Source organism: Colletes latitarsis, chromosome 8, assembly GCF_051014445.1.
Source record: "Colletes latitarsis isolate SP2378_abdomen chromosome 8, iyColLati1, whole genome shotgun sequence".
Classification (NCBI taxonomy): Eukaryota; Metazoa; Arthropoda; class Insecta; order Hymenoptera; family Colletidae; genus Colletes; species Colletes latitarsis.
Genome location: NC_135141.1, coordinates 16594008 through 16611548, shown reverse-complemented (window position 1 = coordinate 16611548; position 17541 = coordinate 16594008). Strand labels below are relative to the sequence as shown.

At 38.0% G+C, this 17541-nt stretch overlaps 1 protein-coding gene across 3 annotated transcripts in view; it reads right to left on the bottom strand.

Moving 5' to 3' along the window:
* Positions 1 to 16823, bottom strand: part of LOC143344364 (uncharacterized) — a 44425-nt gene extending 27602 nt beyond the window's left edge. For all 3 annotated transcript variants that reach the window (XM_076770360.1, XM_076770362.1, XM_076770361.1), the window contains exon 1: positions 16529 to 16823. The gene's annotated coding sequence lies outside the window, so the exon portion shown is untranslated. The remainder of the gene's footprint in view (positions 1 to 16528) is intronic.
* Between the last annotated feature and the right edge of the window lie 718 nt (positions 16824 to 17541).

Here is a 17541-nt window from a genome sequence, read left to right as displayed (position 1 = left end):
ACGAGGGAAATTCTCACGCGTCTCTACATGGATACGCGACGCTTCTTTTTATCCATCTCTCGAGGCATTGTTACGTCTCACTTGTTACGCCTTCGTTGGCAATTTTATGGTAAACCGTGTATATTTAGACAGGAGACGGAACGATGAGATTTCTTGATGTATTCTGTACAGGGTGTGTAGCAGCGTGTATGTTTCATTCTTAACAGGAGTGGTAGAGAACCTCAAACTTCACAAAAAAAGTTACATTTTAATTATTTAGAGATGCACTCTAGTCTAGAGCTTCATTGTTTTCGTCTTCTACTGGTTTTCAGAAACTAGTCTTATATATTTTATAACTTTTAAATTAGTTGTAATATCAATATTTATACCTTTCAGACATATCAAATCAATCGTTATGCTTTATTTGATTCATTTATCACTGAGAGGCAAATTATTGAAAAAAAACAATACTTCAAAAAGTTTTCGAAGAATGACACGAGAATGTGGACTTAAGGAGGTATTCTAGTTTTGACTTTCATTTTCTAGTCCTTTTAGGAATTTTTTTTACAAAAGAAGTGTAAGTTTCTTAATTTCGACATTTTGTGTACATATTTGGTTATGTTCTACGAAAATTCACAATTTTTTTCAAGTGAAAATAATCAAAACTGACTGAATTATATGCCATTGAACAGGGTTCCTCTAAAAGAAAGTGTCTTATTCATTCTGCTTATCTGAAATTAAAAAATTTAAAGGATTCTTGATTAGTATTATTGTGAATATAGTGTGAACCAAAATTATACAAAAAAAAAAAGAATTTTTTTTTTCAAAAATAGAAAGTGTCGCCATTTTGTAAATTTTCACTAATTTTTTTTTAACTGAAACTGAAAAATTATGAAGAATCATATATTCGCAATGTTTGTAAACATAACGCGTTTTACAGATTCACGAATACTTAGAATGAATAATCTACAAAAGTATACAAGGGTCCTAATATTTTTATAACGCATTAATCAAAATATAATGTTTATAAAATTGTTAGAAAATATTTATATATTTTATAAATCTAATAAATGACTTATCACATGGAAAAAGAATAAATAGATTTATGCATACACAATTAAGATGTAAAGAAATAAATCTATGTGCACTAATGCCCGAATATTTTCGTAGCTGACTGTATGTAATTTTACGTAATCTTGTAATTTTATTGCTCGAGAAAACCGGGTACAACAAGAGCGCTAGAAGGTACGTATTAGATGTCCGAAGACGTGAACTTTCCTCGAAGATGTATTGCGTCTCAACGAAGGAAGAATCCGTGTTTCGCGTTCATCGGTCTATGGATTACCGCGTCTTCTGTAGAAAGTGTCTCATCAAGCCGAGCATCGTCGTAATATATATTTTCCGTGTGGATGTGTGCACGAACTCCGTTGCTGCAACTTGTTAGAGAGACATTTTATATTCGCGGCACATTGGTTCGCAATTGGAGAGTTTAACCAAACAGTTTTACCACGAAGCTTTTCACAATCATCTTGAACCAATTTTCTAAATAATTGTTGTCACCGAAGACGACCTAGTTTTCGGCTCGAAACGTCAAATATCTTCAATAAGAGCGATAGAACTTTGAATCGAAATAAAATGAAAGCTACGAGCACATTAAAACAGAAACAACGATAAGTATGTCAGTATTTTTTCAGATTATTTTAAAAGTAATGTTTGAATATCAAACGTGTCTACGAAGAATTTAATTATAATAATATTTCGAATAAAGTTTGATCTATTAAAAATATGCATGAAATTTTAGGGAACCATTCCTGCTTCACATTAGATTGTCGGTAAGGAATTTTTTTCTCGAAACTGAGTAGGATTTCGGGGGTATGTCTGTTGACCAAAAATGATTACAATTGACTCCTGCAACTAAAAATAATTTTTCCAAGACGATTCGAAAGTCTTTTTTTTTACCCAAAACTTTCAGCACGTAGTCGAATTTTTTTCTCGAAAGTGGGTAGGATTTCGGAAGTATGTGTATTCACCAAAAATGATTGCAATTGACCCCCGGATCCGAAAACAATTTTTTTAGAATTAATTAAAAATTTTTGTTTCGTCGAAAAATTTAGGCACCTACCCCCCGTCGATTTTTCTTAGAAATTACTTTTTTATTTTTAATAATTTTGTTTGACGCCCTATAGAAAAGTTGTCTAATACTTTTTTGTAGGTACCCATGAGCTCTACTTCAGAAAAAAATTTCATTGAAATATATTCACAATTGTAGGAGTTACGACTGTTTGAAAATTGGACCATTTTTATGGGGTTTTTCTCATTTTGCGAGGTCAGGGACCAACTTTTCGAATATTTTTGCGATTTCTACATATTCTCTACCAAAATACGCGTAGTTTGCTTTTTTAAACATTAAAATTGTCCAATCCATTCAGAAGTTATGACGTTTTAAAGATTCGCATGAAAATTCGGGCAGACATTGGCCAGAAATTAGATTTTCTAAGGAGGAAGGAATTTTTTTCTCGAAACTGAGTAGGATTTCAGGGGTATGTGTAATGATAAAAAATGATTGTAATCGACCCCTGCAATCTAAAATAATTTTTTTAGAACGATTTGACAATTTTTAATTTTGTCGACAAAGTCCACCTATTCGTGGGCGTGTCTTTTCACCAAAAATGATTGTAATTGACTTCCACAACCGAAAATACTTTTTCCAGAATGGTTTGAAATTTTTTAATAAGTTTTGAACGAAGCCTCAACCCAGAAATTGATATTTTTGATTTTCGTCTTATTTTGGCCTCTAGAATCTCTATTAGAATTTTTCCCAAGGTTGACCAAACACCCTGTATAATCTCCATTACTATTTATGGCAGTTTTAAAGGGAATTGGTTAATAACATCCGAATAGAATTCCTAGAATTTAGAGCACGTTTACATTTCCAATCGACCTCGTCACCACCTAATGCTTCATTCTTTGGTTACTTAAAGAGCAGGTTGATTTCGTTAAGTAGATTGGATATCACGCGTAAATTTGTACGATTAATAACACTCGGTTGAAATAGTTTCCAAGATATTTATTTCAATCGGCCGGAGTCATACGACGGCGAGAGGTCAGACCGCGAATGCGGTTTTCCTTTGCGTCGTTAATCTTTGCGCCGTTTAACAGAAGGATTGCCACTTTGTATGTAGAAAGCGTTCGATTGTGCAGGCGAACGTGCACGCCGACACTCGCTCAAGGAGCATGGAACGCGTATTGCGATCGATTTTGTCAAGGTGTTCGGCCAGGTTGTCGCAATCCTTCGAAATTAGGGTAAAACTGTCTCTTGTCGGCGCCTTTCCTTTGGAAACAGGCTTTCGAGTCTCGAGGACGGTTCCCCGGTGCTCCGTCCGCTCCACGAGACATGAAAATCGAGGATCGTTGACGAAGCTGCGGGCCTTAATGCTGGCTGCCTTTTCGTGTCAAGGCGTTGGAATTATTCGGATCGGTTGCGTGCGAGGAAACAGTAACTGAAACATCGTTCAATCTGTGCGAGTCCTTCGCCGGAGGAAAATAATGACTGATCGAACGGGGAACCGGAATATTACCCGGAATCTTTTCTCTTATTAGAATTTCAGAATCTCTGTTTTCTGATATCTGTTCCGTTCCGGCAATTTACTTTATTACTCTAACATTTATGTCGTTGAATCCATCCATCGTAATAACGGAAGGAACAAACTCGAGACTCTTAAGAAACATTAGACTATAGTAATATCGTTAAGTGATAGAATATTTAGGCAACTTGGTTGGATTTTTATTCTCTTTTTTATTGAAATATATTGCATAAATTTGAGAAGAGGATCGTTGATATGTAGCCTTCTATCTCATTGTTTATGTTAATTTGTTCTTTCCCCATCTCCGTGTAACTATCATCCAATGAGAATGTAAGTCTGCTTTACGACGTTCTAACAATATAGACAAACTTAAATAATTTTGTAAATAGAGAGTGTTCTCAAATTGAGCGCTACGATACTTTTTGAAGTCAAAAAGTAGCACACACTGATGGCTTAGCGTTTTGCTCTATAGTACTTTCTCGACGAGCATTAAAAGGTAATGTCACTTATGGCATCGAGATTAATGGCAGCTACTTCGTACTATAATCAGAGTGAGCATAGATACAAATGACTATACAAAACTCTATTAGTGACTGTTGAAGCTCGGAAAAATAAAATTCTAATCTTTCGTATCACAGTACCATAAATCACAACATTTTGCATTCGACGTTTGTTCAATATCTCTTACGATTTCAGATATATCAGCAAAAATATCGCAAATCAAAAGTTCTTCAAAACCGTGTTTTCACCCTTGGAATCATTTTTCCGCAACAATGAAAAATAGTACCGCAATTAATTCCATATATGTATGCTTTATTTCTGTAAAAACCTAGATTTCTTGGAAAGTATCGATTACAGAACTTCCTTTGCAAATGAAATATGTTCAACGCGGCTGGCGTATGTCAGATTAATAAATACCATGTCGTATAAACTATGTTTAAAGTGTTATAAGAACTGTTCGAAAAAACTTTGACTTATCGCAGAGTGTTAACATTCTCGCGTGTGCAATTTCTTCAGATGACGATGATTTTTGCTTCTTCTCGTTAATGCACGGTTCGTCGGAGTCGTTGTACGAACATGATCGATACCCAGTGTTTGGTAAGAGCGGTCGCGTTACATAATCGCTCGTGGCGTCTGTTCATCGACTGTAATCGTTCCCGAAGCAACCCGAGGCAGCGATCATCAGCAGTGATTTCTAAATTCGCCAGCTTTCCGGTCTGGTACGTTCAACCAGGAATTGGCCGATCGAACTTCGCTTTAATTGATAAACTTGGAATTTTTGCGGACCGCCAACGCCCGCTTTGCTTTTGCGGCGACGGGAACCGGCTTCGGAATAAATGATTTCACTCGCCGTCGCGAATAAAATTTATTCGACCGTAAACTGCCGTTCCCGTCGTTTTATCGGCGCATTGTGCAAGCTTACTACAAAAATAATACGGTTACACAGCGGCGCGAGTCTTGTCGGCATCGGATTTCGACGGTTTTTCATCGTTCGTCGGTGTTTTCACGACCGAGGAAACGATCGAGAGAAATTAACGATATTAATAACAAGAAGAACGCCAGTAAAGATTCACGCTTTCCGATTTGTAGACCGATCGTCGAACGATCCAGGATCCAATTTCACCGTCGTTTCAGAGAAAATCCTGCTACCAGCGTCGACGTACATAGTTCGAAAACCGCAGGGAGGTGCCATTACGCGGGAAGAAACTCGCCAGGAATCGGAAATTGAACCGATCCCGACCGTCGTCTTCCACGAATTTCTTCCTTCGAAGAGAGCAAGCGAGAACTGGCGTGTATAATTAGCGCAATTAATGCGTCGGAGAAGTCGCTGCGCCTCTCTTCTCGTCTTTCTCTGCTGTACTAGCAACGATTGTTCCCCGAGAGAGCATAACGAGGCCGATGCAGAAACGTACGAGAGATATTTTACAGTCGCTTCCTGTTGCTCCGTAAATTATAACTGCGTCGGTAAATTATACACACTGCACAGATAGAGAGCTCGTGGATCATCGACATCGATATTTTCCAGAAGAAACCAAGAGTACAACCTGCAAGACTCAACGTGGGAATTTTAGATTCTAGGTTGAAATTAGAATTCACTTTCTTTTTAACCGTCCTATTTTTTTTCTATATACTGGTTCCTTGTTGGCTTTGTTACGGTTGTTTCAGAAACATTTTTGTTATTTAAGATTGTCGATGGAGGTTTCTTTCTTTTTAGTGTAAACGTAACGTGCTTGGATTCGAGAAACAAGTACGAAGAAAAGTTGTATCTTAGGCGACGCTTCCCTCACTCGCCAGTAGAGGGCTACGCATAACTTATCTCTCTCACGAATACTCGATCGACCATCGATTTGTATACGGGGCGTTCGGCTACCCCTGGGAAAAATTGTAATGGGAGATTTTAGAGGCCAGAATAAGATGAAAATCAAGTATATCAATTTCTTGAGTAAGGCTTCGTTAAAAAGTTATTAAAAAATTTCAAATTATTTACGGAAAAATTATTTTTGGTGAATAGACATATCCCCGAATTCCTATCCACTTACGAGAAAAAAAATTCTTGACTGAAAATATAACGTAAGACCAGAAATGGTTCTCCGAAATTTCATGCATCAAATTGCCGTTTTACGGGTGGAACTTTAAACGTTAATAACTTTTCAACGGAACCTCAATCAAGAAATTGGTACTCTTGATTTTCGTGTTATTTTGGCCTCTAGAATCTCCCATTACAATTTTCTCCAGAGGTGTCGAACACCCTGTATATGTATACACTCTTCGATCGATCATTTAAGCCTTGGTGTGTAAACAGGCCTTACTCACTTCCTCCACGTAGCAAAGCACCCACATACCCAATATTTCAAATATCTCAAGTGCTAGCGATATGTGCATAGTTCGCGCAGAGCAAATGCAGAGATTCACGGGTGAATAGATCGTTTGAAATTCAATCAGCGGTGCAGATCGAATGGACATAATCGAAAGTGTGTGAGCATCGCGCAATATTCACACGACTGTACGTAGAACAGACTGACACACTTTGTTTGCGTTTCGAAAGCGACGATGGTCAAATTTCGCTTTATCCTAAGGCAAGAGAATAGTGATCGACGCGGTTTCACCTATCATCATCGCTAATAATCGCCAGCAATACGTAGAATTATCTCTTCCAAATTGCTTAATATATCTGTGTAAGAGTTTAAATAGAAAGAACCGGTTTGCGTGGAATCGTGTGATTGTATATCTTGTCATTGCCACGGACGTCTCCCGCGTCAAAACGAAAGTCAGATTCGTCGGCTTTCCGATTGGGGTCTTTTGACTTCGAAGAAAAGACGAGCTTCCAGGAATTAATTCGCATGCACGACCAACGAAAGAGAAGAGACAAGAGATAATATTATCTGGCATCGTTACTTTAAGCGAAAAGGGTTTCGAAACACTCGCGTTGGAAGAATCTCGCGATAGGACAGCCGGAGTCAATAAATTTTCAACGTTGCATCGGCGGATGCTGTCGATGATGGTTCGTTAGAAATACCGCTGTAATCTTTTTCGTGAAGAGTCTCTAAAAGGAGTATTGATGCGACTCCACGACCTCGAACAACCGCAGAAACAACGCTAGTCCCTTCGTTTACTATCCTGTTTAATGGTGATGTCGCTAGCTAGCGATGGGATCGAACGCACTTTAGAGCGTAATGTAATGGAATATGCTTGTCGTGTCCCAGCTAATCGATACAAAGTACTTTGAAAATGCATCGAACGGAACGTTTGTGCTTACAAGTATGGAATATACATTTATTCGAGCGAAATTTTACTTAAATTACTTTTAACGAGCTTCTAATATCCTATAATATGCTTCGTGCCGTACCGCGTTGGGAAAAGAAAACTGCATCATCAGAATATACACGACTGCGAATGTCTGCGATACGTCCATAAACTTCTTTCATGGTTTGACTGTTGTATTCAACGATTCTGTAGTAATTATGCACGAGTGTACATGAAACGAATTTGAATTGCAAACGTGTGCTCGTTTCTATTTGGATGATTAATGTAGGTACTTGGTGTCAAGGGTTTATACCTGTAACTACAAAAATTAAATTTTGTATTGTTTTTGAAGTTACAACAATTTCATTGTTTCCGTATTGTCTGCAATTTAGTCCTCTTAATTTTAGACTTTTCCAAATTTTCTTTTTTTCTCTGGATCCTTTTCTTTTCTATTTTTCAATGCATCCATTTATTTAAGTTTTAATGAGTTCATCCTGCGTTCGAGAATATATAATATCGAAGAGCTTAATTTTTTTATTCAAAACTAAACTCTCTTTACATTTTTTTGCCATAAAGTAATTGGTTTTAAAGAGTGTAAATCCTTCGATAGTCAAAACAGGAAAAATATCTATTTTCTATCTTCCACGAAGATTGTTCTTTCAAACATTAAAATACGAAAAATATGGGAATGATCAACCCTTTGCCCTCCCCTAGCGCCGTTATGGGGGCAAACATAATACGTACCATAACTCGATTGAAATTTCATTCACGATGATACAAACTGAATTTAGAAAATATATAAATAAAATTGAAATCATACATATTCATGTACATGTTTATGGAAAGAAGAGTATTTTTTTATTTTTAGAAATCACATCACAAAATTTAATTTGGTATTGCTAATCGTTCATATTAATACATATTCTCGGAGTGCAAAGGGTTAATAGTTTTATTTCTTCAACTATAAAACATTCTTACAATGTACAAATTTTAGAAGGCAAAATATTTACTTTTAAGCATTTTAATTATAGAAAAAAATTCCGCGGTAATAAGATACATTTACCCTATTTACTATATTCGGTTCTGTCTCGAATCTACAAAGTCGAAGGAATTTCTTTGCGACTCGAAGTGGTACATCTAATTTGTATCGCTGGCAATTTCCGATACGTGCACAGGTACACACTGAACTTGACGCCACCACTAGCGTTGACCTTTCCAGGAGATCGAACGTCGAAGAAAATGAATTTAAACGACGGCCGTGTGTGTGACGAAACGCGTCTCCGTGGCTGTCCAATTATACGGCCATCAAAGACTCGATTCGCTGCGCGCAATTATGTCTGGTGCGCGTCGCGTTTATTCACTCGATCGGAATCTGGTTGGAACGGGCTGTGGTTGATAATTCGCTCGGTTTTAGGTGGCGAATCGCGATCGTCCATTAAGCCCATTCCAGCTGCACGATTACGGCGAAGTCGTTCGTTTATTTTTCCGACGGCGTAGAGCGGGAGAAAGCAAGCCGCGTTCTCGGTGTCGTAACGCTCCGCGCGATATTGTTTATTGAAAAAGATCTGGTAAAATGTCGGTCGGACGTGTCAACTCGGGCCGCGGAAGCAATTTACGTAATACGTATCCGTTGCGTTTCCAGCGCCGCGATTATCCGAACCCGGGAAGCCCATTTTACATTTTTAGGGAAAACGACGACTTGTCTTTGCGGTTGCTTTTCCTTCTCTTTACCGATCTAGTTAAAATTCTCCTTCGAAGCTTTAAGGGACCATTCTACTTTGTAGGCAAGAAAAAAAGATGTTTCTTTGTGATTTTTTTTTTTTACGGGTTATTAAAGAGCGATTAATTCCGGGTTTTGTGGATATATTCATTATATATTTAACTATATTTATGAATTTTTGCAACGCATAATATCTAATAATATCTGTGGCGTGAAAAACAATTTTACTTCCTTAGTTTTCCAAATTGCATTTTAATATTTGGTAGATATATTTTCCAGACTACATACTAAAAGAAAACGCGCAAAAAAAGTACATTCGGTATTGTTAATCCCACAAAGTAGAAAGGCCACTTAAGGGAATAGTTTCAAGAGGTTGACATTTTTTTTAAAAGAAAATGAATTCGAAAGCGTATTAAATAGACCAAAAAGTATCTTCAATAAAGATAAAATTGGTATTCAGTTCTCACCTAAAACTAATCAACTTTTAGAGCCAAGAAATGAAACTTTAAATAATATAGAATTAACATAGACGAATAATTGAAGCATATAAAAATAAAAAAAAATTGAACGAAACCCAAATATAAAGTATATAGGAAACTAGGATCGAAACGATTTTCATTTTTTAACGAACTTATAGTACGACGATTCAAGACGTTTAAAAATGATATTGATGCACGATGTTTCCAAGACGAAGTCTATAATTATGTTAAATATATCAAGGAAGGAAATATTAATTTACTATTCAAGATGTAAAAGGAATAATTTATGACTGCAGACAACTTTCCCCAACCATTGAGATAATTTTTAGAATATTTATGACGTTTCCCATTCGTAACGCAAGCGGAGAACGATCTTTTTCATTCTCGATTATATTAACAATTAGATTATGGAAATATTTCACTTTGAAATAAATATTCGTGGCTTGTATTTATTCATGAAGATTTTGATACTTTGATCAATAGAACCGATGTTAGCCCTAACAGACACAGGCGACAGTAAGTCATGTCCCCTTTCGGAAACCGAGTCTCAATGCAAGATTTGATAAATTTAGGAACCTTCCAGTAATACTATAATAAGGAGCAAACTGAAAATTCACAGTGCAATGTTTGTGTTAATCATTACGTAGAATAGTCTATTCCCTACCTGTTTTTAATCATAGAATCGGGCTTTTTTGGTGATCATAATTAAAATATGGATTGTACATTTACAATAGTATACACGTAAGCCATAGTTTTTCAAATAAAAAGAAACATGATTATTTAAAAAATTTCTCTATTAGTCACTGTTGGGGAGAAAAATAAAGTTTTAACCAAATTTCATATCACAGTAAGATCACATCGATCACATCGATCACAAGATTTTGTGCAGGCGACGGTAAGTCATGTCCCCCTTCGGTAACCGAGTCTCTACGTTTCTCGTATGTCTGTAAACAAGCTCGTTCTGGCCCTTCTCTTTCCACGCTGCAATAAATTTTATATTGCAAGATTCTAATCCGCGAACGATAATCGCGCGGAACAAGATTTTCGGTTAGGAAAGGCCTTTCGGATACCGAGTGTCCGCCGATCGGTTTTTCCAGTGCAGTTTTCTGGGCCCCGTGAGTAATTAGGACGACTAGGCGTGTCGCGCGCGTCTAACGGGCAAATGAAATTCACTTTCAAGCGTATGTACATACAATCGGTCGCGGAATCCGTCGATCGAAAGTGAACGTGGACGCGTTAGAATGCGATTAGAAGGAAGGAGAGAACGAAAGGGAGACACCGAGAGGAAGGGAGCGGTTGGTCGCCGAGGCACTGTCGAGGTTACGGAAAACGCACGGGATTAATCGACCAGTCGATCGAACGATCGCGGGGAGAGGTTTGTTAATTTCCATAGATCGCCAATCAAAATCCAAGGTGGAATCAACCGACGCACGAGTCGATTAACGGTTAAATTACCTTAGCTTCTTTATCGAGGTGGTGTCGTAAGCCGCGTCGCGCGTCCGGAACGTTACGTCGACCGTTATTATTAGGATAAATTTCGTGTTTATGGTACGTTTCGAACGGTAGAATCTGCGAGAACGGAATCGAGTCGTAAAGTTTGACGAGCATCGCGGTGATACGCTTAAAACGCCTATTTTTCTCTATTTATTTTCTTAGCGTCGTCGAACGTGAAAAGTATCTCGGCGCTCCGGTGAGAATCCGCTTGGAAAAAAGAAAAAATACATGAATTACGTTCCTTTCTGGTGCGTGGCATCCAGTATTGCACGCGCTCACGACACGTGCGCGCGCGTTTCCTAAAACGAAACGCCTCGCTCGTTAGCGGCGATTCGCGCCGAGCTGAATAGAAATTTGCGATTCCGCAGTTCGCAGAAATTAACGGATTCTGCTCGCAGATCTCTATATTAGTCGGAAAAGCGCGGAATTAATCAAGACTTGTTATACATCGAGGAGCAAAATATACATATGGCATTTTAATATGAATAATATTTTATTCGATGTTTGAATGCTTTGACTTTCTATGGAAAATATTAAATTCGTATTACTATCGTTATTTTGCTCAATAGAAATTATCTTTGTAAAACCAGATTTGCAAGGCAATTGATTTCCAAACTGTTGAGTTTTCAGGAACTGAACGTTTGGTTCAGGAATCTTTGACTCTAACAATGACTTCATTATATTTCAGCATATTTGATTGTAAATTTTTACTGTATTTTTATGTAAGACTGTTTTGTCCAGACATTTCATATTGAGTTTATAAGATCTTGAGTTAATCTTAGATCTGAGTCAATCAAAGATTTTAAATGGTTGAATGCTTAATCAATTCTTCACACTTCTTAGAATGTGACATAACACTCCCGTACTGATGAATTCTTGATTACTTCTAAAATTAGCTATTTCAAAATCATCTTCGGTAATAAACCAGGAAACACTAGAAAAAGTGTTTGATTAATTGACTTCTTTCATTTAGAAATTTGAAATTTCTTTTGTGTTCTCTTTTTCGTATTCATATCTTTGGAAATACCAGAATTGTTCGCCTTGAATTTTAATCTATTTTTATAAAATGATAGATTACATGTTCCAATTGCTATATTTCAATCGTGTTACTTTGATAATTTTAGAAATAAATTAAAGTTTCACGTATATGCTGGGATACACAGTATAAATATCAAGATTTGTCACTTCCTTTCTTCAACTCACGGTGCAGATGATAGAAGGTAGTTCTTATATTCGAGATTACGAGGTCGAATCTTGTTCACCGTAAATTTTTTTCGGGAATTTATTTATAAGTGCAACACCTTGGTATGCCACAAAATGAATTTCGTCCCGAGAGATATTTTGTAACGGTAACCAAGTTACTTTCCCGGAAGAAGTAAAAAGTAAAAAGTGTAATTGGAATAAGCAAGCAGTCGTTGTGTGTTCGTGGTGTTGAGTCTTTTTATACTTCCGATGCATCTATGGCGATTACCATTTAGTATCACGCACATTGTTATGTGAATAATAAAACAAATTAATTGAAAAAAATGTAGTATCCGGGGTTAAATGGAATTTAAATGTACGACTTCGAGCATACTCGATTTAACAATAACGAACAAAAGCTTAAGGTTCGTTCGTAAACTGTTTTCCATCTACGTTTCATTCATAAATTCATTTGTAAACTATAATCCATTAACGGATTTTTTACGCAGACATATAGAATCTGCTCACGGAAGATACGAAAGAATATAACATTTTTATTGGTTATTTGTGAATTTAATTTGACCAACTTTTTTGCGAAATATAGTTGGAAAAAAGGTATCCATTGTTTCGAAATAAATAATCATCGGTTACCGAAGTCGTACGAAGCCTTTTAAAACATATTATAAATACACAAAAGTTCAAAATTTGTCTCTCTGTCCCAAATAGACTTCTCAATTTTGCAATAATTAAAAGAATCATTACGTATTGTGAAATTTAGTAACAAAGTTTATAATTATAAAGATTCCAACGTCCTGAGCAAGAAGATTGAAGAAGATTTAATATAAGAAAATTAATTGTCAAAATCTCAATAAACCAATGAAATAGTATAAAACTTTCTTTAAGAATTTGAAAAAGTGATTAATTGTGTTCTCTTTAGTAGTTCCATTTTATTTATTGGTTATTCAACAATTTTACTAATTAGTTTATTCGTTATTCATGAGTTACGAATAAATTGAATTTAATCTTTCTGTTCGTTATTCTAAATAACTTTTGCCGAATAATCGTATAAAGATTGGACTACAAACTAAAAAATTGTATATCTTTTTAATTATTTATATAACTTCGAAATACTCAATATTAAATACTAAACTGATCTTTTGTTTCCAAATTCTGTTCTACGGGCATTTGTAAGCGATTATATTTTTTCTGTTGTTCCTTACATATGACTTCCTTTTGTACTAAAGGGTTTTCCCCGTTAATAAATAAATAATAATAATGACGAGTTGTAGCAAATCCAGGTGCACAAATCGTACGTGTGGAAATGTTAACGTTTGCTATGGTACATTAAACGTGTTTCGAGGGTCGCGGTTCTCTTTTATCTACACGACACGCTGTGTGCTTATTAATTTGTCTTTTACGTGTACCCACATCGACTCAGTCTCCTTTCACTCTCCATTGTAATTATAGTATCCGCTTTATTATCCGCGTCAATAGCGAGGCAAAACTGTTCGAGTAAGAAAATTTTCGGATTATAGACCAATTTACTTTTCTATCATTTATCACAATATTTTAAATAAAATAATATAAATATTAATGACAGAGAATGATACTTTCAACTCTTTCAAATCACTCAAGTTTTTTTACATTGTGAAACTACCTGAAATTAAACTTATTTTCTGCCTCAGGCTAACCACGTGATCCTTTTTTCTAATAGCACGAACGTTTCGAAGATATTTTTTATATCAATAATTGTAGCTTTTCCAATACCCTATATTCTCGATAATCTTATCGTACTTTTTACTTTACGAATTATTTCAGCACTCGAAAATTAATAATTTTTATCGACCGAAGGAATGCATTACATTATATTATTAACTAATGAATATATTCGTCCACAATATTTACCACTGTATTTTTGGGTCATTTTCTCGTAATTGTATTTGATTGAACTCAAGGCAATTGATTGTAATTATTCTAAATTCGCAAGAAAATATGCTTTAATCGTGAAACGTAAAACAAAACATAAGGAAATGTAATTATTAAAACGTTCACAATTGAATTTAATTTTCGAGCTCCAAGGGCTCGAAGGAACACACTTTGAGGAACGCTTATCCTATTTGTTGAATTTCCTAGTTATATCGAAGGGTACTCGATGCGAAAGATAGAATCGGGTCTGGTACCGCGCGGCAAACGTGCTACCGGTATTTTTTTCCTTTCACCTTATTAAATATCGCGGAGCGTACGACCAGGCGTAGGAGTTGCGCTCCTTTTTTTCTCCCTGAAAGGAAAAAGATGAGTGGAAAGTCGGGCGTACGGCGAATTCGAAGATAGAACCAGTTCGCTTTCGTTGTCATCCGAAGGTGTAAAAACGTCTCTTTCGAAAGGAGGAGATGATGTTGGCGAAAGTCCTGGCGCCTTTATCTTCATCCTGAAGCACGCGCTCCGCATGATCGTCCTTTCACGATTTCATTCGCGTACGCGTTTGTCGCCCGATCGCTTTTATTTCACCATATTACGGAGAACCGGTTACACAGATTTTAACATAATTTTATTAAGAAAATTTTCCATCGTAAAATAGATCTTGCGTTCGACGGAAACCTCTATCCTGAAAGTGTAAAATTTCGAGGATAAAAGACGTCATATTTGAATACAAATAAAGTTGACGAATAGTTTCCATATTATTTTGTGTTGCAACGTCTGTGGAAAAATTTCAATTTCACGAGAAGTAACTGTACCGGGAAGAGAATGTTTATTACGCGACCTTCGAATATATTTTGCGCTCGAGTCCTGGTCGGATAAGCTTTCTCGGGTAGGTGCTATTGTTACCCAGCCATACACGCTTTTATCCTGGCTTGGTAACAGTTTAACAAGAAATAAATGCACAAAATATTTTTAACGCCATATTTTACACCGAGCAAAGGGTCCATTTAGACTCATGTAAACTATTTTTTACAGAGTCGTGGAGTCTTGAGGAGCTTGTAAAATTAACGACAAATAACGCAAAAATTCAACTGGGCACCTTGTACTGAAGCGTGGAATAATAAAATTTAGTTAATACGATGTTTTCTACCCTCGAAATTTGTTAAATAATCAACTTTTAAATAGGCTACGAGACATACAATTATGGGTCAAAACTCCTCCAGTGGGTCCATTTAGACCCATGCAAACTATTTCTTCCAAAGTCGCGGAGTCTTAATTTTTTGACGACAAATACAATAACGCAAAAATTCAACTAAAAACCTTGTACTGGAAATAATAATGCAATTTTCTAAATAAACTTACGTTAAAACGTGTCTAGCTAGTTGTTGATCGACTTTTAAGCAAACTATGCACTCCGAGACATACAATTATGGGTCGAAAGTCCTTCAGTGGGCCCATTTAAACCCATGTAAACTATTTTTTCCAGAGTCGCGGAGTTTTGATTTTTTTAACAAATATTATAACGCAAAAATTCAACTAGAAACCTTGTACTGGAAATAATAATACAATTTTCTAAATAAACTTCCATTAAAACGTGTGTAGCTAGTTGCTAATCGACTTTTAAGCACGCTACACACTTCGAGACATGTAACTATATGGGATCGTAAGTATAAAACTAGCTACACACGACCAGATTCTGATCGAAAACCTTTGTTTCTAGAAATATTATGGTACACAGCACGTATCAGAGTCGCGATCTGATAGTGTGGTGACAGATCTCGTAGTGTGTATTCCGCTTAACGTCGAGCGCAGGTGTCCCGCGTTCCTGCGTGAATTTTCATCATCGAATCAGAGTGAAACAGAGTCGCGGGACTGGGAGAAAAGCGTTTCGACCGCTGGCAGCGTGGTTCGTCGCGGTCTCGCTGTTTTCTCTTCTTACGAAAATTTCGCGTGTCTGAATACCAGAGCGTTGCGTTACGCTTCCAATCTTCTCTTTTTTTTCGACTATATCGGGCGTAGTGAGTTCTTTCGAGTAGTTTCTCTGGCCGCGAGGTATACGGCGTTTTAAAAGTCGGCTGGAACGCTCACGTGGCGGAGGGATCGTAGCAAGAAAACGATGTGACATTCTGGCCGCGGGCAAGATAACGATTACGACCGTCTCTGTCCGAATAAAACACTGTAATTAGCGCCGCTTAAGTAATCCAAAATTCGTTTGGCTGTCTCGACGCGGCGCCGCCGCGGAAGGTAACATTCGCTAGTATAAATAGCGAGCGAATCGCTGCTACTTTCGCCGCGATAATCTCGCAAATTCCCCCCTCGGTCGCACCGAGTATAATCGAAATTGCGATCTCCGTAAACGAACGAAAACGCGATTTCTCAAAGTTTCACGGCGACAGTTTCTTCGGATCGATAGGTTAAACACTGACCTGTCTCTCTCGGCTCCGGTGATACCTCTTCGTTAATCCCTCATGAAAGCACCGTCCTCACATCGAGGCGCACTCGATTATTATAATGTCTTACACCTGTACACCGCGACGATTACTTGTCTGGCAGCGAACGATCCTGAAAGGGCACTCGAACTCGTACACCGGGGGGCGGTTTTCGAGAACCGATGGTCGTATCGCCGAGCGTAATCACCGCGTTCGCAGGTTCGGGGCAAGACCGCGTCCGGTCCGGCCAGAAGACTGCGCGATGGAAGTGGAAAAGCCAGCAGCAGGAGCGTTGTGCTCCGACCAGCGTCGTCTGGTCGAGCTTTCTACGAGCGAGGATAAGGTCGAGGAGGGGGCTCGGACAGCCATAGGCGTCCGGTCCGGGCCCCCATTGGCGTGGACTCGCGAAAAATCCGGGCCCCGGCGAGCGAAAGGCACCTGCATCGCCACCTGATAGACGACGCGGCGCGACGCGGCGCGACGCATCGCGAAACCTTTCAAACTTGACTCTCGAGCGACGCGTTGGAAGGCCGTCTCTATGGACAGTCTTTGATCGAGCCTCGCTTTTACTAGGAACTTTTTTTGTTTCGCCCTCGATGTTCTGGTCCAATCCGGACAAAGGGTGGACGGATCTCGAGCGATCGAAAAGGTCTCGCGGCGCCTTCAGGGGATTCCTCGCGCGGTCGCGGTCTTTTCGGAACGACCGAACCCACCGAGCGGATTCTACCCGGATCGTTTCGATGATTTTCGAAAGATCGATCCAAGAAACCAAGTGAAAGTGGGACGCGAGACTCCGTCGACAAAGGACATCGACGAGGACAAAAATGACGAGGCCCGCGACTCGAAACATCAAGCCTGGGGGATCTTATTAATCGATAAGGATCGCGCGCGATGCGTTTTCTCCCCGTCTCTATCTTGGACGACGGAGTCACAGGCTGTTTAGAAATAGGAAGTTCGGCTTCCCGTGACGCTTGCGCGACGATCGTTTCGTAATCGAACGTTGTTTAAAA